Source organism: Otolemur garnettii, unplaced genomic scaffold (assembly GCF_000181295.1).
Source record: "Otolemur garnettii isolate 467f Iridium unplaced genomic scaffold, OtoGar3 scaffold00143, whole genome shotgun sequence".
Classification (NCBI taxonomy): Eukaryota; Metazoa; Chordata; class Mammalia; order Primates; family Galagidae; genus Otolemur; species Otolemur garnettii.
In genome coordinates, this window is record NW_003852538.1 from 2909325 (window position 1) to 2923334 (window position 14010).

At 34.4% G+C, this 14010-nt stretch overlaps 1 protein-coding gene across 1 annotated transcript in view; it reads left to right on the forward strand.

The window, feature by feature from the left end:
* TRHDE (thyrotropin releasing hormone degrading enzyme) overlaps window positions 1-14010 on the forward strand; it is a 422821-nt gene that overhangs the window by 397705 nt on the left and 11106 nt on the right. The window lies entirely within an intron of this gene.

A 14010-nucleotide genomic window follows, 5' to 3' on the forward strand; every position in this document is an offset into this window, starting at 1 on the left:
CTGCACTGCACTGCACTGCACAGCACAGCAAATAAGGAAATCTGCACTGCACTGCACTGCACTGCACTGCACAGCAAATAAGGAAATCTGCCCTGAGACACGTTATAATGAAATTTACAAAATAAAGGGATAATTTTCAAAGCAGCAAGAGAAAGTGACTGGAAACCTATAAGGGAACTTCTGTAGAAATATTCAAAGGTTTTTAGTAGAAACCTTGCTCATTAGAAGGGAGTGGGATGATACTAAAGTACCAAAGATACAAAGTCCTGAAAGAAAACGAAAGTGTCATCCAAGAATTATGTGACAGCAAAACTACCCTTCAGAAATGAAACTGACATGGTGACTTCCCTAGACAAGCAAAAACTGAGGGGAAGGCATCACCACTAGATCTATCTTAAAAGAAAAATGATAAAGGGAGCTTTTCAAGTTGAAATGAAAAGACGCTAAGCAGAAACACAATAGCAGAAGAATGTGTGAAATTCACTAGTAAAGGTAAATATTTAGGCAGATAAAAAATACTGTATTACTGTAATAAGGATGGATAAAGTACTTTTACTGCTAGTATAAAAGGTAAAAGACAAAAATATTAAAAATAAGTATATCTAAACATATGTTTAAAGGTACACAATATGAATCCATGTAAATTATGACAAACATTAAATAAGTTGGGGGGTAAAGTTAAAGTGTAGAAACTTTGTATGCATTTGAACTTAAGTTGTTATCACCTTAAACTAGACCATTAGAACTATAAAATATTTTATGTAAGCACCCAGGCAAACACACACCTAAAATGCTATAGAAATTACACAAAAGAAAGAGAAAAACAAATACAAATTTTTCAGTACAAAATATTTAACAAAACACAAAGGAAAACAGCAGGAGAGGGAAAAACAGACAAAAACATACAACAGAAAACAATAAAATGGCAATCGTAAATTCTTCTCCATCAATAATTGCCTTAGATATAAGTGGGCTAAACTTTTCAATCAAAACAGGTGGCTGAATAGAAAAAAAAATTAAAGACCCAACTAGATACTGTCTACAAGAAACTTACTCTAGTTTTAAGGACACACATATGTTAAAAGTAAAGGGATTAAAAAATATACTTTATGCAAAAAAAAAGAGAGAGAGAGAATGTATAGGTGTACTTAGCTGTAAGTTTTATAAGTTAAAAACTGTCACAAAATGCAAAGAAATTATATTATCTTAAAAGGGTCAATTACGGGAGAATGTAAAAAATATAAACACACATACATTCAATATTGGAAAACCTAAAAATACAAAGAAAATACTGTCAGAACTGAAGGAAGAAGTAGTGATAAAATAATAACAGAGGACTTCAGTATTCCACTTTCAATAATGGATTGAGTATCCAGACAGAAAATCAATGCAGAAGGAGGGACTTAGCACCATAGGGCAAATGGATTTAACAAACAAATATAGAACATTTTATCTTTCAGCAACAGAATACACTTTCTTTTCAAGCACATAGAGAATTTTCTTCAAGATAGAGCACATGTTAAGTCATAAGACAACTCTTAGCAAATTTAAGAAGACTGAAATTATATAAATATTTTTACAAACTATAGTGGAATAAAACTAGAAATTAATAGCAAATGGAAAATTATGAAATCCACATATATTTGAAAATGAAACAAGGATGTCTTGAACAACTATTAGGTGAACTAAAAAATAAGAAAAGAAAGTAGAAAATACCTTAAAGCAAATAAAAATGAAAACTTTTGGGATACGGTGAAAGCAGTACTAAGAGAGAATTTTGTTACAGTAAGTGGCTATCAGAAGTTAACTTTCACCACAGAAAACTAGAGAAAGAAGAAAAACATGAAGCACACAGCAGATGGAAGGAAATTCCAAAGATAGCAGAAAATAGAAATAAAAAGAAAAAAATTAATAAAACTAAAATTAATTTTTAATAAAGATAACCAACATCAATAAGTCTTAATTTAGACTAAGTTAAAAAGAGAGAAGACTTAAATAAACTCAGATAGACTAGAAATTACAATTGATGTCAGAAAAATGGAAAGGATCAAAAAAGAGTAAATGAACAATTATTATATGTGAATAAATGAGGTAACCTAGAGCAAAGAAATACATTCTCAGAAACACACAATCTACCACGACTAAGCCAGGAAGAAATAGAAAGTCTGACATATTTATAACTAGTATGGAGACTGGATTAGTAATCAAAACCCTTTCAACACAAAAACATCCAAGATCAGAAGACTTCACTGAAAGGTGAATTCTACCAAACATTTCAAGAAAAATTAACTGCAGTCCTTCTCAAACTCTAAAAAAAGTCAAAGAGGAACACTTCCAAACTCATTGTGTGATATCAGCTTTACCCTGATAGCAAAACCAGACAAAGGCATCAGAAGAAATGAAAACGATGAAAACTACAAGCCAATATTCCTAATGAATATAGATGCAAGAATATTCAAGAAAAATCTTACTAGCAAACCGAATCCAACAGCATATTAAAGGATAGGACACCATGACTGAGTGGAATTTATCTCTGGGATGCAGAAACTGTGCACCTTATAAAAGTTGATTAATGTTACATACCACATTATTAGAAAAAAGATAAAAATCACATGATCTTCTCAATAAGTACAGGAAAGAATTGACAAATCCAATGCTCATTCACAGTGAACACCCTCAACAAATAAGGAATGCAAGGAAAGTCCTGCGATATAATAAAGCGCATATATGAAAAGGCCACAGCCAACATCGTACTCAATGATGAAAACTGAAGCTCTTCCTCTACGGCAAGAAACAAGACAGGGACCTCCTTTTACCACTTGTATTCAACATAGGGCTAGAAATCCTAGCCAGAGAATTTGGAAATAAAAAGAATGGCATCCAAATGGAAAAAGACATATAATCATCCTTGTTTGCAGATGGCATAATCTACATATAGAAATCCCTAAAGATTCCACCAAAAAGACAAAAAAGCTATTAGCACTAGTATATTCTGTCCAGTTGCAGGGTCCAAAGTCAACAGACAAAAATGAGTAGCAGTTCTGTATTCTAACAAGAAACTATCTGAAAGGAAAATGAGGAAAGAAGATCCATTTACAATAATACCAGAAAAAATAAAATACACGAGAATAAAGTTAAATTGGGAGGTTAAAGATTTGTGTACTAATGCTGGGCACCATGGCTCATGCCTATAATTCTAGCACTTTCAGAGACTGAGGTGGGAGGATTGCTTGAGGACAGGGGTTTGGGACCTGTCTAAGCAAGAAGAAGACCTTGTCGGGCGGTGCTTGTGGCTCAAATGGGTAGGGCACCAGCCCCATATGCCAGAGGTGGCGGGTTCAAACCCAGCCCCGGTCAAAAACTGCAAAAAAAATAAAAATAAAAAATAAAATAAAAAGAAGAAGACCTTGTCTTTATAAAAAACAGAAAAATTAGCCAGTGTGGTGGTTCACACCTATAATCCCAGTTACTAGGGAGGCTGAGGCAGGAGCATCACTTGAGGCCAGGAGTTTGAGGTTGCAGTGAGCAGAATGACAACACCACTGCACTGTTAGCTTAAGTGACAAACCAAGACCCTGGTCTGTCACACACACACACACACACACACACACACACACACACACAGAGAATTATATACTAAAACTATAAACCATTGATGAAAGAAATGAAAGAAGGCACAAATGAAAAAATTCCCCTATTCATGGGCTGGAGGAATTAATATTTTTAAAATGTTAATATTACCCCAAATGATCTACAGATTCAATAAAATCCCTGTCATAATCTCACATGATATTATTTAATGAAAAAGAAAAATTATCTGTACAGTTCAGATGGAACCACAAAACACTGTGAATAGCCAGATCAATCTGGAGAAAGAAGGATGATGCCGGAGGCATCACACTGCCTGACTTGTGTGCTGCCAAAGACACACAATAGGGAAAGAATGATCGTCTCAGCAAATAATGCTGGAACACAAGCTTTCGTATGCAAAATAAAAATGGAATTGGACCTTTATGTTACAACACACACAGAAATCAACTCAAAGGAACTGAAGATTTAAATGTAGGAGCTGAAACTATAAACTTCTAAAAGAAAACATTGGGAAAACTTTATGACATTGGTCTTGACATTGATTTCATGGATATAACAGTGAAGGTACTGGCCAGATATGCAAAAGCAAACCATGGGACTACATAAAATTAAAAAGTTTCTGTACAGCAAAGGGAACAGTCAACAGAGTGAAAAGACAAGCTACATGATGGAAGGAAATATTTGCAAAACATGTGTCAGAGGAGCAGTCAAGCCCCAAAAGACAACATGTCCCTAAAGGTCATGTACAATTTATAATAGTGTGCAATTTAAAATTGTACATGAAGTTTATGGGCACCCTGTATATTAAAAAACTCCATTAACACAACAGCTAAAAACTATTAACTGATTTTTAAAAGAAAGTAAGGAATTGAATAGATAGTTCTCCACAGAAGAGACAGAAATAGCCATCAAGTATAGGAAACAAGATCACTAATCATTAGGAAAATGCAAATTAAGACCACAATGAGCTATCATCTTTTGTCTCAGGTTGGCCTATTTTTAAAAAATAAAAACACAAATGTTGTAGAGGATATGGAGAAATTGGAGTCCTTGTGCACTACTAGTGGGAATGCAAAATGATGTAGCTGTTATGATAAACAGTGTGGAGTTTTCTCAAAAACTAAAAAATGGAACATTTATCCAGCAATACAGTTTGTGCATATTTATCGAAAAGATAAATCAAGAACTGAAGATATCAAAGACATATTAGCACTCTCCCATTCACTGCAGTACCATTGACAACAACCAAGATATGGAAGCAAACACATGTCCATCAACACATGGATGGGTCAAGAAAATACAGTGCGTACATCCAATGAAATACTACTGGGTCTTAAAAAAGAAATTCTGCACTCAGGACAACATCGATGATTCTGGAGGACGTTATGCTACTGAAGCAAGCTAGTTGCAGAAAGACAAATATTTTCAGATTTCACTCATATAGGGGTATCTAAAACTGTCTAATTCATATCATTAAAAAGTGGAGTGGTGGTTGGTAGGGGCTGGAGGGAGGGAAAAATGGGGAGTTACTAATCACTGGGCATAAAGTATCAGGTAAGCAATATACATAAGCTCTAGAGATCTGGTCTGCAACATGTTACCAGTAGTCACTTCAAGTTTTGTTTAGATGGCACGTTAAGTGTTCTTACTGAAATAAAATAAAATATAAAGGAAAAAACACTTAAAAGGGATGTACTACTTTTTATTTAATTTTTTTTATTGTTTAACTTTCTGCCACTGAGTGTTTTATTAAAGAAAGGAAAGCAGGATTCAGTGACAACAATCTAATTATCACTATTAGTAGAAAATATTATATTTTGCTTTCATGGTTATTGGATATCTTTAAGGTGAAAAAAATAGGAAAGACGTTCCTGTATAGATCATTCGCAACTTACTATATGGTTCTTATAGTACAAAATATCCTCCCTCAGAACAGAGCTCCTTATGCTGTAAAAAGTTCATATAGAGGCATTATACAGAAGCAGAATAAATAATTATGATAATGCAGATATTATTATTATGCTAAATAATATGTGTAACCTAGAACATAGTATTGCACAAAAGTGTCATTTTCTACGTCTGATGCCACTTTAGCAAGTGTCTAGGGATTTAGACTGGCCAAGCGATTGTACTAATTTGTATATGTATCTTACACAATTCAGTACCACCCAGTACCATCTCCTAGATAACAATAGATAGACCTCAGCTGATGACTATAATATGTGGTTTGCATGTACTTTGCAGGGAATGTAGTTCAATATCTGCTGCTACATTTTTTTCCTTCATATTTCTATGTGCCTTTTTTCCTGAGGACTGATTCTATAGGCAATAAAAACCTAACCCAACAGGCTCTAACCCTCTATTCTTTTTCATATGTTAATAGCTTACTCATTTCTCTTAGTAAATCATTACTGTCATACTGAATATTGTGAAAATATGCATTGATTGATGAATTAATGTTTTTTGTACATATTTTACTGTTTTTTCTTGGAGTTTTTTATATCATCTGTTAGTCCAAGTCATGCAAATATGCAATTTAATGCTCTGTAGTCTATAATATTTGGAGAAAAAGACTTGTCCTCTTTTATAACTGTTGGTTTAGAGAAGACAGAATCTCTTAAATTTCTTATAGAAGTTGGTTAAGTGGAGGCATGTTGTATTTATTGGGATTGAGCACACTCTTCAAAATGTTGTGACAACTTTTTCCTTGGTTATTTTAGCCGTGCCCTCTGGCACTCTCATCAGAACAGGGAGAAGAACATCACCATTCACTGAGAAAACTTTTATTGGTACTTTTCCCTGGGGATCTAGGGCCATGGTGGAAGACAGGAAGATATAACACTCTCATGGTTTATTCTATGTTTGTGTTATTGGTACTTTTTATGAGGGAGGCAGGGCCAAGATGGAAGACAAGAGGAGGATATAATGCTCTGATAGTTGATTCTATGCTCATGTTTTTGTTTCTTTAAAAACAGATAAAATGAACAAAATATTTTTCTAATACTACAAAGAAAATGATTTGAGTTAGCAGAGTTCAAGTAACTATGTAAATTAACATACTTTCATTACTTGTAGGAAAAGATGGGATAGTACAGGTTTAGCCTTTCCTAGGAACTATGAATGTTATATGATATGTCTTAACAATTCTACACATTTGGTGTAGGGTAACAATACCCTGATTGTAGCCCTTCTTAGTCACTTAACAAACTGAGATTCAGAGCATCTTACCAGAAGTAACTGAGGGTCTTCCTCCTATTTTCCAAATATTCTAAATAAAGTGTTTTAATCATCAAGGTCCAAAATCTTTAGAAGGCAATTTTTTTTTGTTATTCATAAAAAGCTCTTTGTAATTACTAAACACATTGAAATTATAAATGAGAAATTTAATGATAGACTAATTAAAACTGTAAAATGTAGAATTATACTTTTTTTATCTTTTATAAAATTATATCAGGATAATGTGACAGTACAAACAACTAGGTTACAGTATATGCTTATGTTAGGTAGAGTCCCTCTTATACTTGTTTCCCATATCTGAAAGGTGTGCCAATACCCCTACACTGTGCCCATTAAGGGAAAGCACACCAATTCCCTCCCCCCTTCTCTTTCCCACTTTCCCTTTTTCCCTTCACCCCAACATAAATTACATTGTGTTTTTTCCCCAATGTGGGCATGCATTAGATCATCTGCTGACTTCATATTACTATTGATTACATTAGATATTTTCTTTACCATTCTTATGATACTTTATTAAGAAGAATGTGTTTCAACTCTATCTAGGTTAACACAAAAGATGTAAAGTCTCCATCTTTTTTCATAGCTGAAAAGTATTCCATGGTATACATATACACAGATTGTTAATCTATTCCTGGGTGCATGAGCATTTGGGTTGTTTCCACATCTTGGTGACTGTAAATAGAGCTACAATAAACAATCCAGTGCAAATGTCTCTATGATAAAATGATTTTTTTTCTTCTGGGTAGATGCCTAGTGGTGGGATTGTGGGGTCAAAGGAGAGATCTAATTTGAGTTCTTTGAAGATTCTCTATGCTTCTTTCTAAAGTGGCTGTATTAGTTTGCAGTCCCACCAACAGTGTAATAGTGTTCTCCTCTCTCCATATTCATGCCAGCATCTGTAACTTTGGAACATTGTGATGTGGCCATTCTCAGCAGGGTTAGGTGATATTTCAGGGTGATTTTGATTTTATTTCACTGATGATTAAGGATGATAAGTATTTTTTTCATATATTTGTTAGCCACTGGTCTGTATCACTCAGAGAAGGTTCTGTTCATATCTCTTGTCCAGTGATAGACTGGATTGTTTGCTCTTTTTTTGTTGATTGATTTGAGTTCTTTGTAGAGTCTAGAAATTAAGCCTTTGTGGGATTCATAATATGCAAGTATCTTTTCCCATTCTGTAGGTTGTCCATTTGCTTTACTTGTTGTGTCCTTAGCTGTACAGAAGGTTTTCAGCTTAATTAAGTCCTATTTGTTTATTTATTTATTTTTTGGTTGTTACTATGATTGCCACAAAAGTCTTCTTCATAAAATCTTTCCCCAGACTGACATACTCAAGAATTTTTCCCACAATTTCATCTAAGATTTTTATCGTTTCATGTCTTAGATTTAAATCTTTTGCCTATATTGAGTCAATTTTTATAAGTGGTGAAAGATACAGGTCTAGTTTCTGTATTTTACATGTGTTATCCAAATCTTCCAGAACCATTTGTTGAATAAAAATTCTTTTCCCCAGTGTATGCTTTGGTTTGGCTCATCAAAGATCAGATAGATATAATAGACTAGTATAATCTCTTGGTTTTTGATTCAGTTTCCTATCACCACATCTCTACTTTTGTGCCAATATCATGTTGTTTTGATTACTATAGACCTGTAATACAACCTAAAGTCTCATTGAATCATGCCACTGGTGTTGTTTATATTACTAAGAATTGCCTCAGCTATATAGGGTTTTTCTCTGGTTGGAAAACAAAATGAAGAACTATTTTTTCAAGTTCTTCAAAGTACAATGTTGATATTTTATTGGGAATTGCATTGAATCTGTAGATGGCTTTGAGTAGTACAGACATTTTAACAATGTTAATTCTTCCCAGCCAAGACCATGGTATGTTCTTACATTTGTTAATGTCTTCTGCTATTTATTTTTTTAGGGTTTCTTAATTGTCTTTGTAGAATTCTTTCACTTCCTTTCTTAGGTGTATTCCTAGGTATTTCACTTTCTTTGAAGCTACTGTGAAGGGAATTGTATCTTTGATATGGTGAATTACATTTATGGATTTGCATATGTTAAGTCAGCCTTGCATCCCTTGGACAAGCCTACTTGATCATGAAAAATAATTTTTTTTTTTTTTTTGCAGTTTTTGGCTGGGGCCAGGTTTGAATTCACCACCTCTGGTATATGGGGCCAGCACCTACTCCTTTGAGCCACAGGCACTGCCAATGAAGTATAATTTTTTAATGTGTAGCTGTAATCTATTGGCTAAGATATTGAGGTTTTTCCGGTATCAATATTCATTAGTGCAATTGGTCTGTATTTGTCCTTTTTACATGGGTATTTTTCTGGTTTTGGAATGAAGGTGATGTTTGCTTCATAGAAATTGTTAGGAAGAGATCCTTTTCAGTGGATCTCTTATATATAGGTACAAGCTCTCTCTTATAATATAGGTACAAGCTCATCTTTGAAGGTTTAATAGAATTCTGGTCTGAAGCCATCTGGTCCAGGGCTTTTTTATCATAGTTGGAAGATTTTTAATTGTTTCTTCAATCTCAATGTTTGATATAGGTCAGTTCAGGAGATCCATTTCTTCTTGATTAAGTCTAGGGAGATGGTGTAATTCCAGGTATTGGTCCATTTCCTCTACATTGTCATATTTCTCATCATAGAGTTTCTTGTAGTAGTCAGAGATAATCTCTTGGGTCTCTGTGATATTGGTTGTTATGTCCCCGTTTTGTTTATGATTTAGGTTATTAGTGATTTTACTTTTCTGTTTCTAGTTTATCTGGCCAAGGATAAAATTCATTTTGTTTAACTTTTAAAGAAATTTTCATTTTGTTGATTTTCTGAATGATTGATTCTTTTGTTTTCAGTTTAATTTATTCCTGATTTATTTTTTTTCCTGCTGGTTTGGGATTGGAATACACTTCCTTTTCCTTAAGATGATTTATTATGCTATTGATGAGCTCTCTTTCTGTTTCAGATGTAGGCATCTAATGCAATCAATTTCCCTATTATAACTAGTTTTGCAATATCCCACAAATTTTGGTAGCTTGTAGCTTCATGGTTGCTATGTTTGAAGAATGTAATAATTTCCTCCTTTATCTCTTCCTTGACCCAACTGTCATTCAGCATAACGTTGTTTAATTTCCATGCCTTTCTGTGGGGAGAAAGTTGATGGAGTTGAGTTTCACCTTTGGTGCCTTATAGTCTGAGAATGTACACAGTATAATTTCAGTTCTTCTGGAGTTGAGTTTCACTTTTGGTGCCTTGTAGTCTGAGAATGTACACAGTATAATTTCAGTTCTTTTTATTTTTTTAATATAATCTGTTTTGGAGCATGTTTCATGGGCTAACAAGAAGAATGTATATTCCTTAGCTTTGGGATGATGTGTTCTGTATCTGTCTAGTAAGCCCATTTGTTCTAGGGTCACATTTAGGGCCCTTATATCTTTGCTTAGTTTCTGTTTAGAGGACCTGTCAAGTTTTGTCAGAGGGGTGTTAAAGTCTCCAGCTATCATGGTGTTATGGAATATCATAGTGGTCAGACCTGTTTCATAAATCTAGGAGCATTTAAATTGGGTGCATAAATATTTAGAATTGAAATGCCCTTTTTTTTTGTATTGTTCCCTTATCCAATATGAAGTGATCATTTTTATCTTTCTTAACTTTAGTTGTTTTAAATCCAAAGGCATCTGAAAACAAGATTGCAATCCCTCCCTTATTCTTATTTTCAGTTTTCTGAAATGTTGTTTTCTAACCCTTCACCCTGATTCTTGTTTTGTCCTTCGAGGTTAGGTATGCTTCCTGGACATATCATATAGATGACTTGTGCTTTTTTTTTTTTCAATCTGCCAGCCTTTGCACCATTGTGGAAGCTAGGTTTTGTCCTTTTGTTTCTGGGTGTTTACTTTGCTGGCAGTCCACTGTGATGTTCAATGTGGATAGGACAATGTATAGAGCTGGTCCTGTGGCAAATTTCTTCAAGGTTTGCATATTAATAAAAGTTTTGATTTCTCCATTGATTTGGAAGCTTAGTTTAGCAGGATACAGAATTCCAGGCTGAATTTTTTGTTTTTTTTTTTTAAGAAAGTTAAAGTTAGATGACTTTTTCTTTTCTGGCTTGGATAGTTATAGCTAAAAGTCCTCTGTCACCCTGATGGATCTGCTTCTGGAGGCTAATTAGTGCTTAGTTCTGGTTGCTTGAAGAATTTTCTCTTTCATCTTGCCTTTGGACAGGTTCATCACAATGTGTCTTCAAGATGCTCTATTCATCTTGAAATGACCCAGGGTTCAATATCCTTCCAAAAGGAGTGTTTAGGAATCTTTTGTAAAACTTGGGAAGTTTTCATTTATGATATCCTCCAGTAGAGCTTCCATTCCTTTGAGACATTCTTCCCTTTCAAGGATCCATGTAATTTATATATTTGAATGCTTCATGAAATCCACAATTTTCTGAGTAACTATCCTACTTTCTTTTTCTTTTATTCTGTCTCTTTAACTGTCTGTATTATCCTCTAATTCTGAGATTCTTTCTTCTCCATGTTGTAATCTGTTATTAATAATCTACCGTATCTTTAGGTTCCCTGATTGACCCTTTCAAGTTATTTAGCTCTGCCATATACTTTCTATATCTTTTATATCTTTATGTCTTTTATCCATTTTTGGTTCTGTTTTTCCACATTCTCATCAACTTCCATTATTGCCTTTATCATCCATGTTTTAAATTCCCTTTCTTTCATTTCTATAAAATCAGTATAGGTGGAATCCTCTGCATTGGCTACCTCACAATCTCTTGGAGGTGTGGCTCTATTCTAGGTTTTCATGTTGCCAGAATTTTTCTGCTGGTTCCTCTTCATGTGAATATTCTTCTTGTTCTCTTCCTTCACTTATTTTTTTACTCTCAGTGCTTCTTTTGCTTTAAATTACTTTGTCTGTGAGCTTAGGTATTGAAGTGGCCTTTAAGTATAAGGCCAAAAGAGAAGAGAAGGGTAAAGAGCAAGAAGGGAGAAAGAAAAGAAGAAAATACAGAAAAAAAAGAAGGTAAGTGAAAGGAATGAGTTGAAAAAAAGGAGGGAAAAAGGACAGCAGGAAAGAGAAAGACAGGAGCAATGGTGTTTGATAGAGTGCATTGACCCTACAGATAACTCCAGGATTTTGGGGGCTGGGCTTGGTGGGATCCTCTAGGTTAGGATCTTACCAGCCTGAGCAAACATAATACCCACCTCTGCCAAATATAGAAAAATATCAACAGTGGGGATCTACCAATATGAACTTTCCAAGTGCCGGAGCTAGAAGAACACCCTTTAATATGAGTTTATGGCCTCTTTCAGCCAGACCAATGCTGTGAATCCCTAACCAAATCAATGCCATGATCCCCAGTCCTAATATAAAAGAAAAAAATAATAAAAATAAAGAAAATTAAAAATACAATCATATAAACTTAAGAAAAAAAGGGATATCTTAGTTATTGTATGAGAAATTTATGTGGATAGGATGAGAAAAGTAGAAAGACCTCTACTAAAACAGAGAAATGAAAAAGAAATAAAGAGTAAGAGGGACTGAAAAACTTTTACCAAAATAGAGGAGCCTTTGCTATTGAAGCAAGTAAAAATGAAAAAAATAAAAATACACTCAAACCAACCAAACCAAACCAAACAAAAAAACAGCAGTAGTAACTATAGCAACAACAACAAAAATTATGGGAAAAGATTGGGAAAGAAAGCAAAAAAAAAAAAAAAAAAAAGGAGAGAAAAATATATGTGTGAACATATATATGTACATATGTACAATTAAATACATGCTATTTTTCACTATATAATTTTTGGAGACTGGAAACCTGTCTCCAGTTTCATAGCACACTTGAACCTCTCCTCCTGATGTACTTTTCCCCAATCAGGGTCTGGTCACTTTGTCACCATTCATTGCCCCTGGGGTTAGGATTCCAAAGTTCTCACTACATCTCTCAGGTGGCACATCTTGACATTTCAAACAGTGCCTACTGATGACAAAGTGGTTTTCTCTGGGTGGTGGGTGCTTAGCCCACCCCAAGTTCAGCAGGCATGCCAGAACCAGATGTACAATAGGACCCTGTGAATTATATCTCCGATGCATCTTACCCACAATGGTGTCCTGCTCATAGCCAAAGAGATGGGAGCATCACCCCACCTGGCACTCAGTCTTGGTCACCTGACACTGCTTAAGTTCCTTTGCTCATTTGCTCCCCCTCCAAAGCATCCAGGGAGCAATCCAGCCCTGAAACAAAAACTTCAGGACAGCCCTTTCCCACTTCATCTGCCCATACCCTGACACCTGCCTTCTGTGTTGGCTTTCCTCAATTCCGGAGCACCTCATTGGTTCCTGGCATACCTGCTGCTTCACTGTAACACTAGAGTGATGTTTCTGAATAGGTTCACCTAGCCAGATGTGGCCAAAAGCCTCTGTTCCCTGTTTTACTGAGAGCAGCTGGCAAGATGTCTCTAGTCTACCATCTTGCTCCACCCTCCTGGAATTACAGTTTTAAACATTTTTATAGTACTTGTGCTTTGTTTCAGAGAAAAAAATTAAAATAAGTCAATAAATGTGGCATATACACTGAAACTTAAAGGGAGAATAGTTAGTAAAAATTTTACTTCGGCAAAGTAGACATGAAAATTTACATTTTATGTAGTCAAGCCTAATAAATTGATTAATCATTTCTCACTGTACTACTGAATTTGGAGTCAAATTCAAATGTTAGTGTATTTTAAATAGTCATTTTTATAATCATGAAAAAAGCTCTCTGCCTTCTCATAATTTGCTACTTATGTTTTATATTCTGTTTACCATCCATATTTATAATCTTCTACATTTCAAAATTTAGAGAGTGGTTTCAGAAAATTAATTTCATAAAAAGTAAAGAAAAGCACACAAACAAAAAAGAATTTAGGAAAAAATGTTTCTGTTTTATCCAAAATACTTTCTTCAACTGGTATTTTCTTATCATTCTTGGATCTATCAATTGTAATAACAAAATCTTTGGATAATAAGTATATTAATGTTTATAAAAATAAAAATTTTGGGCAATGCCTATGGCTCAAAGGAGTAGGGCATTGGCCCCATATGCTGGAGGTGGCAGGTTCAAACCCAGCCCTGGCCAAAAATTGCAAAAAAAACAATAAATTAAAAAAATAAATAAATAAATAAAT